General features: G+C 43.4%; 2 long non-coding RNA genes across 2 annotated transcripts; both read left to right on the forward strand.

The window, feature by feature from the left end:
• The first annotated feature begins 9,926 nt into the window (after nt 1–9,926).
• On the forward strand, nt 9,927–10,801 carry LOC311326397. Its single transcript, XR_014631055.1, has 3 exons — nt 9,927–10,066; nt 10,193–10,348; nt 10,732–10,801. It is a non-coding gene; the product is annotated as an uncharacterized lncRNA (long non-coding RNA).
• A 1,189-nt stretch (nt 10,802–11,990) lies between these two features.
• LOC311326398 lies at nt 11,991–12,914 on the forward strand. Its single transcript, XR_014631056.1, has 3 exons — nt 11,991–12,103; nt 12,551–12,679; nt 12,880–12,914. It is a non-coding gene; the product is annotated as an uncharacterized lncRNA (long non-coding RNA).
• Nucleotides 12,915–18,964: the final 6,050 nt, after the last annotated feature.

Genomic DNA, 18,964 nt, shown 5'->3' on the forward strand with positions numbered 1-18,964 from the left:
TTTTATCTGGTCATGTACTGAAGGTGTAAACAATCTGATTATAGGTGCTACTTATACTTGTATTGCAAATCACATATGATCACAGTTAATATATGAGACTAAATGAATGATCAAGCACCTCTTATCTCTCGCAGACATAATACTGTAGAAGAGAACCTGAAGCTCACAGAAGGACCTCAACTGTATGGCCCCTGAGCTTGAAATACAGGTGCGTGCACACACACACACACACACACACACATCCACACACACACAGAGAGAGTTTAACATGGCAATTTTTATTTATTTAATAAACAACAAAAACAATAACAATAACATTAACATTCACAAATGATTCTGCACCTTAAACCTGTTGCAGGACAACAATTTCCCCATCCTCTATCTGCACCTTAACAGGGTAGGGTGCCTCTGGCAGCTCCAGCCCCCCCACCACGCCCTCCCAGAGATCCCTCCTTATTTTTCGCATGCTGTCATCCAACAGGAGGATGGTCAGCATTTTTTCATCGTCCTCATCTTCCATCACTCCAGCCACCTGGATGGTTTCGATGTTGCCCTCATTGCTCTTCTGCACCTAGAAGAGGGCCATCAAACATAGGACTCAGCGTACAGATTAAATTCATACTGTTTCATTTCAAGCACTTTTTCTCCATATTTATTTTTGTGTGCTATTTTCAAGGACAAATGAGCATATGTGACGGACTTCATTCTGCTCCGTTGTTTTTGTCACTAGTTCCTTTGACCCATGTCAAGGGTTTGTCCAGGGTGGGAACATGTGACATTGCGCTCGCAAGTCATATGTGCTAATAACTATACCAAGAGAGATATCTGACTCGGCAGGGTCGTTAGCACATCCTTTTTTCAGTGCATTGAAATTCCAGAAAAACGATTCTGATTTTGAAGTTAGTCGGATAGTTGAATGAACTAGTTAGCTAAAGTTACGAAAGGCTTGGCTATCAGATGCCCGTACCTTCAGGATAGCTAGCAGGATAGATAGCTATTTCTATAGCGAGATTGCGTCCAGGGGTCAGTCCGAGGATAAAAAAATCCTCGCTAAAGTGTCGCAGAGACATTTCAAAGGTACTCACAGACGCAGGAGAGTTGTGTCTTCAAGTCAGGGATTTTTGAAAGCCAGCGGCTGCTAATAAAAATGTTTAATCTTAGTTAAGACACGGGTCGAAAAATGCATTGACCGAACTGCCTTCCCTTCTTCTGCGTTTCTTCTATTGAGCTCAATATGTTTCGCCACGGGTGGTGCGCCCAGCCATCACAGCGCTCGATATCGGCCACTGTTGGTCGGAATCTATAGTGCAACAATAACATTGAGCTCAGTGGCAGAAACGTAGAAGAAGATGGGTTAGCAATGTCTCCTAGTCATTTTAAATAAGAACTGAATAACCTCCATAAGCGTTGATTTAGTAGGTATCTGATCTACTGTTTTCGTGATCCGAACAGAGCAACAGTGAGGTGGCTGACTAGCAAGCCTTTATCCACACGTTAACGTGTCTATCTAAACACGTTTGCTATCCTTAAATCCATAGTTAGCTAATTTAGTTGATTTACGTTAGACTCAGTGATGCAGTCGTTTGGCAGGCTATAGCGTAGCTGGTTGAAAACAACTGGACACGCACACACGTTGTTTAATGTCGGAGAGACTGTACTGAATGTATTGTATGTCACCTCCTTGATCTGATCCCTGCTGATGGAGGATAAATAAATGGACCATAAGCTACATGTCACGCTGTGGAGCATCTGTGTTTGACTTAATGTGCAACTGCTGTGCTTTGCAGACTCGACTTGCAGAAGAAGAGATGGACACAGTGCACATACCCTTCAGCTACAAGAAGGCAGGAATGGTCATGAAGCCAAGGAGGAGTTGGAAGATGAAGAGGATGATGATGACGAGGAGGAGGGCCAGTTGTTCAGAAAGTGACCCAAAATCTTTTTGGGCTGTTAATAAGAAATGTATATCTGCACATTTTATGTCCCACTCCTCAGCTCGCCAGGTGAGGGGGAGGACATGCATGCACACAGACACACACGCACTGGCAGGTGGCAACCACACACTTCGCAAGGACCAAGTAAGGGTTACTACACACTTCCACAAATAAAAGACTGTATTCACCACACCGCATTGTGCATGGTTGCATCTTCCAGTGAACAAGTCAAAGCACCCACTGGGTGGTCTAAAGTCTGTAAAGGTCAATCATGTCCCATGTTTGTGTGGTTCCTCTCTGTTCCTGTTCATGCCAGAGTTGCCCTACTTCCAGGAGTTTTGTGGTGAAGCTATTGGATTCTACAGACCACACCGAGACAGAGCTGCCACCTCAGACTGCCCGAACAGGTGTGTGTGCACGCACAAGCGTGCATGCGCACACACACACGCACACACTCGCGCGCGCACACACACACACACACACACACACACACACACACACACACACACACACACACACACACACACACACACACACACACACACTACCATCATTGACTGATCTGCAGGCAGCTTCAGTAAGGTGAGGCTTTTGGATCTGTAGCCCATGGCTCAGTATTGAGTGATGTGGACAGGACATGAAGGAGCAATTCAAAATAATGGAACATTTATCGTAAAAAAAACAAGTAAGCTGTTTTGTCACATCCACCCTGACCCACAGATTGTTACATACTGTGTACTTAGATGATGATCGGTCGCATGTGTACCCTTTGTTGTGTTTGTGTTTTTAATGATGCAGCAGCTGTTTGTGTCCAATAACACAGGGACTCTCCGTGAGGCCTGTGAACAACTCCTGACACAACAGGTAGGCAGCCTCTGTCTTTGCAGAAATTGAACTCACCCACATTTTCTGTAAACAGTGAAGGATTTATACCAATGCTTTCAAAGTTGGACGACTGTATAGAATATGGCTCATATTCATTGGATAGCAATATGTAACAGCATACTGTATGTGCAGCTGCTGTTACAATGCAAATATAAGTGACACTTTCTTTTTTTTTCTCACAGGCAGCGAAGAAACAGGCCACCCCAAGGCTCCTCTGCCAGCTAAAGAAGTTGAGGAGGAAGTAAGGTAAGTATGGAACAGTGGAGGTAGGCAATGCGAGCGCGACTCCAAACTCAAATGACAGTCTCTTACCTTACCGGGTGCAGGGTCAAGGAAGATATCCGTACAGCAGAAAGGATCCAACACTCACGGAGATATGATAAATTATTCTTTATCATTTAATTCCGATGCTGAGGAAAGCCGTCAGGCTGAAACATTCGTTGCTCGCTGCTGCCTGTGCCATGAATGAATGAAGAGTGCTGGATCCTTTCTGCTGTTCAAGTATGGAACAGTAACATTTGCCCACCAGTGCATGAAGTCTGGCTCATATTGCATCAACTTCACTGTGGTGTTGAATTCATTTTGAACCTCATGTTTATATATTGTACAGAGGTACTGTAGAACAAAGCCAGTACTATGTCTTCTGTACCAGTGTTATCGTTTGCTGGTCCTAATTCCAATCAAGTGATTCAGTAAAGTGATTTTACCATACCGTCTTTTCTCTCCCAGCACCACTAATCCCTGTGTTGGAGTTTATAAACTGGAAGCTATGATGCCCCCCCCTCCTCTTACCCGTACCTCTGTTTCTTTCTCTGGACCTTCTCAGGTGACTTTGTGGATTTGCACAAAGGGATCAGGATGAAGGAGCGAAATACAAGTAAGCTGTTTTCTCATGTCCACTGGAACTGACTTGCAGATAACATACTGTTTGCTTAGATGATGATTTGTTGCATTCTTCCTTCAGCACCTGTTTGTGTCCAATAACAAAGGGACTCTCCATGAGGCCTTTGAACATCAATAAATTTAATTAATTAAATGTAAAATAACAGAATTAAATAACAAAATGAACTATGAAGAAGAGGAAGAACAACAACAACATCAACAACAAATAAAAATGAAATTAAACAACACTGGTAAATCCAGTGATCACATCGCCCATCAGATCGGCTGAAATTAAAAATGGAACCGTCGGGAGGACAGGCTCCCCCAACAGCCCACACCACAAGTCCTTAGACACGGTTAATGTAGTGTCATTGGTGGTGAGCAGTGTTAGAGTGGCCCCCTCTTCAATGAGGCCTTCGAGGCTCAGGATCTGCCCCTTTTCTGCTGCTGGCTCCTACAGGAGAAGTCAAACACAGGGTTCAGATTAGAGACATCCCGAAAATTATGCAGTTTAATTTCAAGCACGTTCATATTTCTTTTGTGTGTCAAGGACAAAGTAGCTTAAACAAATATACTGAGCCGATTTATCAAACTAGTGAACTTAGAGCAGGTGTGCCCATAAGTGTACAGTTAATTTAGGACTAACATGTGCTTTAAGATAATGTACCTTGCACTGTGTAAACGCGGTGCTTTGCACAGTGTACCCCCCGCTGCTGCTGGCCCCCTTCAAATGGGTGAGGCGTACCACCTCACCCAGGACCAGGGGGAGGAGGATGGCCTCCCTCCACATGCAGACCGTTGCTTTGTTGCCGTTCTGAAAATAGGAAAATAAAAATAATTCAGTGCATTAAGATGGGTTTCCACAACATGGATTGTGCTTATAACTAAAGTCAGCTTTTAGGGGTGAAAACATAATATTTACCTTCTCCAAGGTGACCTTCCTCATTGGGGTCGGCCCCTGGCTTGTGGAGATGTTGTTGACTGTGGCTATCTACAACACATACAGTAGTAAGAAAATAAATAAAGCATTAAGATGAGGCCTATAATGTTAATTAACCAATGGCTAACTCACAGGCCTGTATTCAGATATAGATTTTTTTTAAAACATGGATAAAAAAGCCCAAGACCTAGCAAGCCAGGACACATAACTTGAATGTGAACTAACCTCTACCACCCGCCCCTCCAGGGAGATGAGCCGCCCCACCACCCTCTCCGCAATCTCCACTGTTGGAGAGGGTGGATCTACAAGCAGGGCGGCCTCCTCCGCCACCCTCTCAGGAACGGGGACCGCCGCGGTCGAGAAAATCTGCGTGTCCCTCTGGATCATAATGACGAGCTTCTCCCCGCTCCCACTTTTCACTGTGTATTTTCTGAGAAGGTACGTTTTTCCAGTCTGAGAAGCAAGGAATACAAATGAAGAGGGGTAAGAGCAAACTACAATAGTTAACCATAATTAATATTAGCAAATACAACATTGTGACATGAATGTTTTGAGTTAAATATTGACTCATTTTATTCTTTTAATAATAATAAGCATTTGAATAAGGATTCTTGGGGCCTATATGATGCCAATAATTAACATGAGCACTGTCACATATAGAGGTATGATTATGAAAACCTGTAACTTCTCGATTTGGTCTTCCAGCAGTGTGACCATTGCGACACTGCTGGAGTCCGCCACTGCACAAATCTTGTTTGTCTTCTTGACCTCCGCTGTACAGCCCCCCCTTTCATTGAAGGCCCAGCGGAGGACCTTGGGCCTTATCGCCTCGGCCACAACCGTCACCTTGACGGTTGGCGGGCGGCTAAAAGGTCCCACTTTGTAGGATTTAAGAGCTTGCAAATCCATTCTGAAAAATAAAATTGAAAAAATGATAGTTACTGTAGCTTTGTAACTAAACTCGCTTCAGCCAACCAGGATGGAACAACTAGCAAGCCAATCAAAACCTAGTCTCGCAGTCTCCAGTCTGGCTCGCGAGACTAGCTGGTCTATAAATGCATGGTGTCAGGCACGTCACTTCCTTCTTCAACAACTTTTCAGCTCTCAACGCGGACCGTCCACGCATGGGTACGTTCGCCAATTCTAAGTGTCTGTTAATTTAGACAACCTAATGTGACGTTATTAATCGTGTGTTGCTTTGTTTAACATGCAGTTAACAGTGGTATAATTGGCATGGTGAACTATGCTAAGTTATGATTTCAAGCATTTTAGCAATAATTGCCTTATATTTTGCTTATGTTTAGGGATCGGGTTAGAGTTGGTTACGTTTTGTAAGTGGAGTTTCCCAAATAGTTTCAGCGCCGTAAAAATAGCGCGCGTATCTATATGGCCGCCGAGATTGTGAGGCGGTCGATGGGACACCGTAAGAATAGTGGACAAGTGTTACTGTGCTTACATGTTTGCTATTTATTCAACTTTAGTTGAGCAAACCCCTGTTTAATGGTGCGTTCGTTTGTGGTCGGAGGTGGCAAGTCGCAAGTGGCAAAATACCTACCTCCGACCTGTATGTATTCGAGCTATATACCATTATATCACAGTTACCTAGTTATATCTATATACCATTATATCACAGTTACCTAGTTATATCTAGTGCATTCGAGCAACTGGGGGCTGAGAAACATATCCGAATTTGCGACGAGGAAGTGCGAGTTCATGCGGTGTTTTATTTAATAATTCCTAGTAGCAAGTCGCAATTTGCCACCTCCCAGTTATAAACGAACGCATCATAAGCAATAGATGGAGACCATTCGTATTCGTATGTGTATCGTCTGTGGGACTGATGTGCTATGCCCGGGAAATATGAAATGTCTCGAGCATTTAATGTCTCGAGCGAGCTCTAGCTCTGAGCTAGTTAGTCAGTCAATGTTTCTCAACTCGCTGTTAAAGCGAATCATATGGTACTTGTGAAATACATAACATTTAATTTACTTAGGTTTTGTAATCAAATTACAATTATAATATGATAAATTATAGCTAGCTAACAAAGATGAGTACTGACGAGTACTGTACCAATCATTCGTATGTCTATAGGACTGATGTGCTTTGCCCGGGAAATATGAAATCTCTCGAGCCTGTTATGTCTCCTTAAACGTTAGTTATATTCATCAATATTTGCTAGAAATAACCTTAACATGGATTTTAACCATGTACTTAATGCTGTAACTCTAATGTGGATAATGTAACACTAATCTAGCTAACGTTGTCTCACTCAACATCAGTTTGTTGGCGAGCTCTAGCTATGTTGGCGTCTGTGAGCTAGCTAGTCAGTCAATGTTAAGAAAATTAATTGTTAAAGTGATTCATATGGCACTTGTGAAATACATAACTTTATAATTTACTCAAGTTTTGTTGGTCAAATTCCCATTATTATAAATTATAGCTAGCTAACAAAGAGTGGTAACTCTCTGCTATAACCCAAGTTACTTACTTTCTCCAAGAGGTTCTTCAGACTGACTCAATCCCTTAAAACATTATTTTATTAATGTCTGTCCAAGGTGATTGGATGGTTTCCCTGTGTTGTCACATTTTCATTGGTAGGTGATTGGACGATTCAATTCAGTCTGTTGCTAGTCAGCTCACACAATAACTCAGCTCATCAAATGACTCATCAAATGACTCTTTTGATTCGGATTTGGCTCATGACTCTCTTTCTGAATCCTTGTGTAATGCAAGTCCATTACATCTCACTTGGTAGGTTCATATAGGCTCACATTGAAGAGGGGGAATGTGTGTAGAGGGGAGAGGGCCAGAGAGGAAATCTTGTATGTCTGTGTGTCAGTCTGTCATCGATATACAGGCTACAGCAGGGGGCTGACTGGGTGTGGAAGATGCTTTGCTGAATTAAGGGAAAGCCGCAAAACCCAGCGTGTAATAACTCTTGACTTGAGTGTCACCTTTAACCTTTTGTGTGCCCACTGTAGCACCGGCAAGCTCACCAGGACCCTATGGTCGTCGGCCATCAACCACACGTTTAAACGGGTTTTGGCGGCAGGGCCGACCTCCCCACGAGACCTACTCATGCTGTAGAAATGCTGCCTTAGACCTGGGTCAGTCATCCACCTGGAGTGCTGGCTTCGCCACTACCAACCCAACCAGGTATGCCATGTCTCTATTAGAACCACAGTTAGTTACTCAGCCCTGCCACAAATTGCTAAATGTTTCCGTGTGTCATGTCTGTGCTGGGACCCCCATGCTGGCACCTTTAGTACCTTGCATCATATTCAGTATTATAAGTAGTCCAGTGTTGTGATTTGTGTGGTATGTCCAATCGCACATTGTGGATGGCTCCCAGCTTCACGCTGACCCTGCCATGGTGATGGAGGGAATTCTGGGGTTCCTGGGGGTCACTCCCAGCTTCAACTACACCCATGCTCTCACGTGAGTTCACACACCGCCAACCTCTCACAGCATAAACATTACACACACACACACACTCTCTCTCTCACCAGTATGTTGCTCTGACTTGTCACATTGGTGTGTAATGTCTGACTGTCAAATTATTTTTATTTCCAGAATGCCAATAGGGGTGATCTCCCTGTGGAGTTACGCCATCGCCCTGGGTGACATGGTTCACTTGGTGTATCTTAAGGGGGGCAGTGGACCATATACTTGCACTGCAGTGCTGAGCACCATGTTCAACAAACGTGGGGTAAATTCTTATGGTAAATGAGTGGTAGGCTGGGCTATCTCACTGGACGGACGGGTGGTGGTTAGTTCACGTCCCAAGTTATAGTTATGTGGCGCTTCTAACGCTGATCCACAGACATGCATGCACAAACGCTTGACTGTCTTCCTGTTGGAGCACACGGCCATAGAGGGTCAGGCTCTGAATGTGGTTAGTGATGGATGAGGAAGGGCCAAGTCTAACCATCCTTACGCAGGACGACAACATGTTTTCAGTGGCCAGAGGCGGTGACTACAATGTGTTTTCGGTGGCCAGAGACGGTGACGCCATCAATATCGACTCAGAAGGCAAGAACACCAGCATGTCGCCACCTGACGCCCACCTCAGCTTCAGTTAACATGATCTTACCAGCATTATAGTGTATAGTCTAACCCATTTCAAAGCCACAGTGTATTGATCGTTTTGCTCAGCATTAAGGTCACTCTTGTAGGCACTGGTTCACAAATGACAAGTGTTTGTGATCATACTTGGACTTGTAGTACTCACACTAATTATTGTCATCCGACAGGCCACCAGAATCCGTATTCAAATGATTAATATTATTCAAAGAAAAACGGAATCAATATTTTACTCTTAACAGAGCTGGTTAATATTTGTTAACTATTGTAGTTGGCGCTACTCCCTCTTCATTTGTATTCCTTGCTTCTCAGAGTGGAAAAGCATACCTGTTGCGGAACTACGCGGTGAAGCTAGGCGAACAGCCCGTCAATGATAGAGACACCCTGGTGTTCATTCCAGTGTTTGAGGTGGAGGTGAGTGATGGTCAAGGTCAGCTTTATTTATAAAGCACGTTTAAAATCAACAGAAGTTGCACCAAAGTGCTGTACAATATATAAAATAAACAAAAAACAAAGGCAAGATGATGAGGCTAAAATCACGTGCGGTAACAATGCTGGCTCAAACGGCAGTCAAGATATCATTCTTGGTACTGATGGCATCTTTTAGTTCAGTAGTAGTTGAATAGCTTGTATGAAGATGAATACCCGGCTAATTCACCTTTGCACACTCTACCCAGTGTGTGTTAATGTCTGCTGGTCCTAATCACAATCAATGTGACTCAGTAAAGTGATTTTACCACACCGTAGCTTCTCTCCCAGCACCACTGATTCCTGTGTTGGAGTTTATTAACTAGTAGCTGTGATGCTCTGCTCTTCTGCATGCTTACACTCCAACTCACTTGACGGACTGCCCCTCATCGTGATGTTGAGTCCTAAAGACTGGTGTTTTGTGTATTCATGTTTGATAAGTGTATCCACCCAGAGTATGTTCCAACTTGTCTGCACAGGCTGTCGGACTGTTTGGATGGTGAAGCAGACACGGTGATGCAGCGAGCTTGGGGAGACTGAGATGAAGCAGACAACATCCGCCTTGAGGCGCTCAGCTCTGCCCACCAGCTGGACCAGCTCAGAGGCCATGAACCGCACAGAGGTAACACCACACACACACAGGCACACACAGGTAACACGATCACACGCACACATACACACGTCTTCTGAGCTATGGTGTTGACTAACAGCTGTGTTCCCCCTGGGACAGATGGAGAGGCTGAAGGCAGAACGACCGTCTGAAGCTGGAGAGTCAGGGCTGCAGCCAGTCCCAGTCCCGGGCCGCTATCTCTTCCTCACCTCTGCACCACACACACCTCTGGCCCTGGGCTGAGTTTCCCAGAGGCACTAAGCGGTAAGAAGAACGCCGTAGCTTACGATGAACGTAGCGCTTGGATGCCTCTGGGGAAACTTAGCCCTGGACTGTCCCAGCACAGCGTTAACCTCACCTGTATCTATCTATCTATCTATCTATCTACAGAGATCAGCTGAACGTACCTTTGGGGGGAACATACCTTGAGGACATCTACATCAACCATTTAAGATACAAGACCAAGGCCAACAGGATCTTGAAAGACCCCAGCCACCCAGGCAATGGACTATCTAGAACATCTAGTGTATATAGAATATCTAGTAGGTATGTAACATAACCACATGCCCCCCCCCCCCCCCCAGGATTATTTATTATAGCAATAGCATGTACACAACTCACCCATCAAGCAACAGCGCTGACACGTGCGTTATGAGCTATGTGACAAAACCAAATTAGAATCAATGATTTGGTTACGAGTGTCTGAGAGTGCTAGTTGGGCTGTGCCATGCCGTTTGTTGATTCAGAGCGTAGCAAATAGCTATGTGATGATAATGCCTCCGATTGCTTTTAGCTGAACAACATGTTATATCAGATCAATAATACTGGTGTGATTACTTGCTCAGGTGCTTACCCTTTCCTCTACACCTGAGTCGGCTCAGTTATAACATACAGTGTGCATATTCTTCCCATATCTGTTTCTCCTACAGCAGAACCAGAGACCATCTGAATTGTAATTAGGAACAATGTGATGCCATTTTGAAGTCAGTGCAGCCCTTGAGCACCTGGACTCTTCAGAAGCAGCACCTGTCTGTGTACGATATTGTATCGACCAAAAAGGCCTGTGAACAACTCTTAAAATAACAGGTAGGCAATCTAATCCCTTGGCTCCACTGCATCCGTCAGTGTCAACCATCAACCATCAGATGCTAAGGAAATGAATCCATTGTAATTAATGACAGCAGCTCCACTAAGACAAGAGAATGTGTTTTTGTGTCTGAGAAGGTGATTGGCTGCAACCTGTCTTCCCTCGACACCCTGCATGACTCTGCCTGACCTTGTCTGTTCCTTCACACAGGAGTTCAGACCTTGCCAGCTGTGCTTCACCAGACACGCGCCTTCTAACCCCTTGGCTCCACTGCGTCCGTCAGCGTCAACTGTCAGCGTCCATCAAAAATCAAGAAATGAACCTAGTAGATTCTCTTAATGTCGGACGCAGGCATCAAACGCAACGGCTGCAGTGGAGCCACTGTTATTAATTACAATAGATTATTTTCCTTAGCGTCTGATAGTTGATGCTAAAGGACCCAGTGGAGCCAAACCGTCCGAGTAAGTCATGAGCATCTCATCTGCATGTATAGCAGTCTCCAGAACGCTCTGAAAGAATGCATACTGACACCCTCTATATCACTTAGTAGTAATAATTTTATATACTCGCACTACATCCTTAAGCGTTTGCGTTTAGAGCACATGCTCAAGTCACCGTCTCCCTAGTGTTCTCTCTTCACCTCGCTCTCTTCTCTCTTAGTGACTGACTAGCTCTCACTTGCAATTTTTCATAGATCTTCTCCTCCACTCTCCCTCGCTTCCCATGCCTCTTACTCTGCGGTTTCATTTTGGGAGCGTATTCCTCCTTACACATCCTGTATGTATTTGTCTTCCACAGATGCAGAGCTCCTTCTTATTCAGCAAGAATAAGTATCCCAATTCTGCCTCCTCCAACTCCAACATTGAGGAGAATACTGACTCCTCCCTGCCCTCCTCCCTCAAACTCTCCCACAACAGATCCACTCCCTCCAGCCACATGCTAAGGAGCACACACTCCAACTCACTGTATGGACTGCCCCTCATCATGATGTTTTTGAGTTCTGATGACCTGTATTGGTTCATTCATGTTTGATAGTGTATCTGCCTGATGAGTTGGAACTGTGCGTGTCTGTCTGCACAGGCTGTCGGACTGACGAAGTGGAGACAGTGATACAGCGAGCTCAGGAGAAGAAGATGAAGCTGACAACATCCGCCTTGAGGCGCTCAGCTCTGCCAACCAGCTGGACCAGCTCAGAGTCCATGAACCGCATGCAGGTAACGCCACGCACACACACACTCACACGCACTCTTAACTACATTACAGTCATTTAGCTGACACTTTTATCCAAAGTGACTTACTATAATCACATTTAACATAGGAAAGGTCAGTGTACTACTAATTGCCAGAACTCACAAGTGCATCTCATTTTTTAATACAAGAGACTTGGAGCATAATCTAGTGCTGAAAGCAAAGTGAAGAATAGCAAACTAAAAATGCAGTAGGTGCTTAAGAGGGAGGATCCTGGCTGTTGTGCCAGTGAGAGGGAGAGAGAGAGAGTGTGTGTGTGTGTGGACGAGGACAGCAAATGGGGAGAGGTGAGACAGACCTTGAGGTCGAACATGTGACTCTCAGCCTCCTTCTGTAACTCGAGTCTGTCCTATAGCTCAGAGTTTAGAAGAGGAGAGAGGACTACTGCCTGAACTAACGGTTTGCTCTGTCAGGCCTCTGCCTATGAGAGTCACTTCATTGCCGACAAGAGCTGCCAGCTGCCAGACAGATCCTTCCACTAACTAAGGCTATGAAGAAGTGTACATTCCTGCCCTCAAACCCAAGTCTTCGCTGAAGATGAGGTGTGTCTAAAAAGCCAGAGATGTTTGTGGAATGTCCCTGCCCTCTCATGCCTCTTGTGACTGTTTCATTAGGTGCTTTTCTCTCTCTCCCAGCACCACTCATCCCTGTGTTGGAGTTTATATAAATGTTAGCTATGATAACACCTCTCCTCCCCCGTCTGAATTATTGTACCTCTGTTCTTCTCTCTCCCACTTCTCAGGTGAGTGTGAGCGCCTCCATCGAGAGTGCTGACAAGACATTCCATAAGCTCCTGTACCTGAAGCAGGTGTGTCAACCAGGGAGGAACACATCCAGATCACCATCACAGCCTGCTACTGTGTGAGTATCCCACACACCACCACACAACTGTGTTTCTAATGCATCTTGAATGCCTGGATTAGCCTCTTTATTTATCACTCTCTGGCATCTATGGGAGAGAGAGAACTCCTCTCTCTGTTTCACTTTCTCCTTCTCTCTCTCTCATGCTCTGCCCATGGGCTTGAACAGCTGACATCACATGATTCACGACCTGAACAATCGCCTAAGGTGAGTCACCCCGACGTCAAGGCATTTTATCTAATCAGGTACTGAAGGTGTAAGCAATCTGATTATAGGTGCCACTTGCAAACTCCTTAAGGCCCACTATTACTCCACCCTCTAAATCTGCAATAATCTCTGTCTGATAGACCTTACTGTGGCCTCCAATCCTAAACATAATTATTGTAGTGGGGACTGCAACATCCTACCCTCCCTAGCACAGTAAGTGGCATCACCCACTAGCTCACCTGTTGAAAAAAATAAACAAACTCTCTGTGAGTCTTTGTCTTTCTGGTAGCAGACATGGAGTAGAGATGGAGTGAGCAGCAGAGAACCAGTCCCCTGTATTTACCGTACGATGGGAGCCCAGACATTGGTACCACCTCCAGGTATAAGAATAACAGGATGGCCCTGGACTTAAAATACAGTACACACACACACTCCTCCTTTCTTACACCATGCCCTGTAGCCCCATTTATCACTATACACCTGTACACGGTCTTTGTCAGTATATCCCTGTAAATGAATTACCAAGCACTGGAATCATGTCTCACAGTCACAGCTGCCTGTAAACACCTGTACACGGTCTTTGTCAGTATATCCCTGTAAATGAATTACCAAGCACTGGAATCATGTCTCACAGTCACAGCTGCCTGTAAACAGTCTACTATGAATCACAGATTGTACTTCTCGTGTAATTGTGAGTTCTGTCCCAACTAACAGCCTCTTCACAGGGTCTTCTGTGTTTCAGGACAACTACAGCACCAGTCTGGGCAGGTCTGCGGGCACACCGGCTGTACAGTGCTGTAAAAGAGACAACCTTCTATAGCATCACCTTTTAAACATACTTAATGGATGAAATAAAATGTTTTATTTGCGCTACGTCAGTGGTTTTATTTCATGTCATGTCAAACTGTCTATCTGTGCGTAATGTTGTCATATAACATAGCCCAGGAGTTTCATTCAAGTTGACTGCAGATTCCTGCTCTACAACATCAGGATGCCCCCTTTTCTCACTGAAGAAACGCTGCAGGTGATCATCCAGGCTCCTGTCGTCTCCCGCCTGAACTACTACTACTCCCTCCTTGCTGGGGCCCCGGTGTCGGCCATCAGACCCCTGGAGCTTGTCCAGAAAGCTGATGCTTGTCCCACACAACTTAACTTCATTCCCTACACTGGCTCCCTGTAGCAGCTCACATCCAGTTTAAGCCTCTTGTGGGTTTGTACTCCGAATAACTTGAGTGACAATGTGAATACGTTTGTGGAGCTTCAGAGCTCATACACTGTAGTTGGGAATGATTGAAAAGTCACATTGATTTGACCTATATTAAGACCTATTGGTCTGTTAAATTGTTTTCTCGTGTCATTATTGAATTGTATTATCCTTGATGCTTTGGCAATATTGGTCACCTGACATTCATGTCAATAAAGCATATTAAATTAATTAGAACTGTTCATGAATAAAAACAAATACCAATGTATTAATATATGTACCAATGTACTTATGTATATATCGTTATATATCCAAATGCATTCATTATATGTAAAGCAAATATGAAATTAGTTTTCATGCATCAATAATCACACTTGTATAGAATGCAGGTGTTTTTTTTGCCCTCACGCAAGCTCAAGGTACACGCTAGGTAGACGGGTTCATTCGTCACATTCCGGTGTCATGGTGAGTTGATGTTGGCTAACGCTAGCTAGCGAGTTACACTCGAAATGTTCAACTAATAATGTCAAATAGGCGTATTTTTTTTTATTGAAATTAATTAGAAAAGGCGAATATTTTATATTGTCTGATTATTGACACAAGTGACAAATTGGCTTGCAAGCTATTTTAAACAAGGGACGTTGGGTAACGTTAGCTAGCTAACGCTAACTGCTCAACGTCCGTTGGTTTTCAAAACGAGACGGATACTGCTTTCTATAAGATAAATTAGCTATTATGCCGTTTGATTATCAAATTAGAACATTAACCCTGTGAGATTGAAGCATACATTCGATATTTAGGGCATTATGAGCTAATTGCAGTCTGTATTCTATAAACAACATGTCAAGAGACCGTCACTGATTGCTTAGTATTGAGCTAACGTTAGCGACAGCTGTTTGCTGGCGTGCAGGTTAGTTCTAACTAGCCTAACGTTAATAAGACGGCCGCAGCTTGTTTATGGAATAGTCTACAGACTGCAGATATAACCTAATATCATAAATGGCGAATGTACCATTCAATTCCGATGGTTTAATGTAGGTAAGTTTCAAAGGATGGTCTTAAAGTGTACAGGCCTATCAGAATAATGCTCACGTACGTAGGACGTGAATGCAATTGGTCCCATTTAAAGGTGATGTGTGTCTCAATGCTCTTGTTTTATATTTCATAGATTTGACTTCCTGAAAGGTGTTTCGAAGCGAAGAGGTGAGAACATAAACCTTTTGCTTTCTGTTGCCATAATCCTAACTATTTCATGTTGGGAGATTATATTTCACTGTAATATTCTGTGGCTGTCTCAGCCCTGCTGGTCCAGGGCTTTTAGATGCTGCATGTTTGCAATTTTGTTTTCATACAGCCAAGTTTAGCCATTAAAATACATTAGAGCTGAACTTTGAAGTTGATTTGATCTTCCCATAGTACCACAATGAACATAAAGGCTAGCGCCCCCTCATGGACAGCATAAAACACTATTACCACTATTAGCATTTCAGTGTATTGTACTAGTTGCGCTAACCTGTGCACTTTGTTGTTTCCTCTTTTCTCTTTATCCCCATGTTTGACAGTGACTCTGGTAAGTTAACCATTGTGGAAGATATATTTTGATTATACAGTTGTGGGTAAGGCCTGTAGAGTGATGAGGTGATATCGTCATTTTGGAATTGCAATTTTCTATATGACTTGAGTCATATGAGTTTTTTAACTTTTAACTGCAGTGTGGGAGTCTCTATTAACCACAATGACATCAGACCTCACCACTCTATGTAATGTCTTGTAATTGGTGTCGGTAGCTTGGTCAGTCATGGTACAACCATATAAGGTCATGTACATATAGGATAGGTTAAGGTTTAGCTAATTAATAGCTTAAGGAGTATTGAGAGAACTGTTTGTTTTATTCACTATGTTCATATATGGGATTTGGAACAAAATCTCTACTAGCGGTTCTCATTACTTGTTTTGCATTGTAAAGATCAAGAGATGGAGGGGACTTAAATATTGAGACACTCACACTCACTACAGAAACACTCTAACATTCACTATTTAAACACACTCACCACTGAAACAATCACCCATACTGAGACACTCAGACATACTACTGAAACACATACTCTGACAGTCAGACATAGTACTAAAACCAATCACAATCGTGTAGGGCGGAGCTAAGCCCTGTATGCAACAACGTTTGCCAGCACACTGGAGACAATAGACAATATTGTTGAAATGGGAATATTCTTCCATAAGCGGTGGGCAAACATGCAGGAATGTCCCTGTTAAATAAGATCAAGAGATGAAGGGGACTTAAATATTGAGACACTCTCACACTCACTAGTGAAACACTCTTACATTCACTATTGAAACACTTTCACAGTCACCACTCAAACACTTACATTCACTATCGAAACTCTCACAGTCACCACTGAAACACTCACACATACATACAGTACATACTGAGACACATTCACACCAACAATATATTAATGACTCTCTCTCTTTCTCTCCCTCTCTCTCTCTCTCTCTCTCTCATACAGGTGTACTGTTGCCGTTGCTTCCGTCGCTGCTGTTGCTACTGCTGCTACTGTTGCTACTGCAACCACAAAAACAGCTTTTCTCAAAGCTTTCTACTTGACAAGCATTCTATCTTGCTGAATCTCTCTGTCCCACTCTATCTTTTTTTTTTACAAGACATCTCCTTTTGACAAGCATTCTATCTTGCTGAATCTCTCTGTCCCACTCTATCTTTTTTTACAAGACATCTCCTTTTGACAAGCATTCTATCTTGCTGAATCTCTCTGTCCCACTCTATCTTTTTACAAGCATTTACAAGCATTTACAAGCATTTACAAGCCTTTACAAGCATTTACAACCCTGTTTTTGGAACCCTGTTTGAGAACCCAAGTTTGAGAACCCAATTTTGAGAACCCAGTTTTGAAGAACCTCTCTTACCAGCCTTCTGTTTACAAGCATTTCCATTTACAAGCATTTCCATTTACAAGCCTCTCTCTCCCCTATTCTGTTCTGTTCTATTCTATTCTATACAGAAGTGAATTGAGAAGAATATAATTAATTTTTTATCTGAATAGCCACAGATTTACATTCTAGATTGTATACAGTACACTGAATTAGTTAATTACATTACTTTTCAACTTGTTTGTACTGAATTGTATGCTTTATAACTAAATACAAAGTCAAAACAATACAATCTGTTGCTTTCATATATTTCATAAGTACACTAATTGTATCTGATCTACATATACAGTGCATATAATTTATCTTTTTGATCAGAATAGGCATACATACACATATTGTAAAGACACATTAAGGCTGTGTTAATTTTCTGAATCCCAGTTCTAATTACTATTCCTAAGTGCTTTTAATTACTAAAAGCAGACAGGTTTAATCTATCTTCTGAACCTGCTACACAGTAATCTTTATCACTAATATTGTGTTTAACATTTTGGTTGTGTACAACATAAGTAAAACATTCAGATTTGTGGTTTTGGAGCACAACAACAATGCCAAAGAAGTGTAAGAGGGCCCAAGTTGCAAGACTGCGCTGCCAACGGTCAACTGAGATTCACTGTGCAACAACTGAACAAGCAGAATGTGTTAGTCCTCAGAGCAGTGGAGAGGTTAAGTTGTCAGCAGTGTCTCGTGCTCAGAGTGTAACACAGGGAAGTCAACGTGATGCATCGTGTGTACCACAGGTATCTTATGCAGACATTGTAAAGAGAGGACTGCACAGTGATGATCCGTGTGTACCAGGGCCATCTCATGATTACCAGGTAAACCACAGAGGTCAAAGTGATATGTCATGTCGACCACAGGTATCCCAAGCAGACAGTGTACCAAGGGGACGTGATGATCCATGTGTAGCAGGACCTTCTCATGCAGACTCTGTAAACCTGGGAGATCAGCCTTCTGTAAAACATGTCTGTGCATCCCGCAGCCAGGATTCTCCTAGATACGGCCCATTTAGAAATACGCAGTGTACATGTAATTCATTAACCTTTCTTGCATTCCTTCATGAGAATGAAAACATCACCAGAGCAGACCTCGACCTCGTTTTGGATAAGGGTGATGTTATGTATCAAGACGCCAGGAAAAGGTTTCCTCAACACATCTTTTTGACTACTGACGAACTACCCCATGAAGCCCCAGCAGGCCAGCACGCAGGTTTACACTATGTGAACATGGAACAACTTTCCAGATATGGCTCATTAGGAGACCCTCTACCTGGAGCTGTAGATGGCTTTCTGGACCTAGAGGCAGGATTGAGCTGCTTGTTATCAGATGTGCAGTATGCGTTGCTGTTGATGACAGGGTTATGTATTGCCGTATTCAGAACCAGGACAGGCAGATATGGCTTCTTTGACCCACACTCTAGAACAGCTGATGGTTTGCCCTTACTCCCGGGATCACACACTCGTGGTAGGCCTACTGCTGTCATGCTGACATTCACACATCTCAGTGATATGATTGACAGGCTTATAAAGTATCACAAGATTTTGGGCACACAGTCCTCCTGTAACTACGAGTTGAAGCCTGTAGAGTTTTACAA

This window comes from Borostomias antarcticus (assembly GCF_949987555.1).
Source record: "Borostomias antarcticus genome assembly, chromosome: 27".
Lineage (NCBI taxonomy): Eukaryota > Metazoa > Chordata > Actinopteri > Stomiiformes > Stomiidae > Borostomias > Borostomias antarcticus.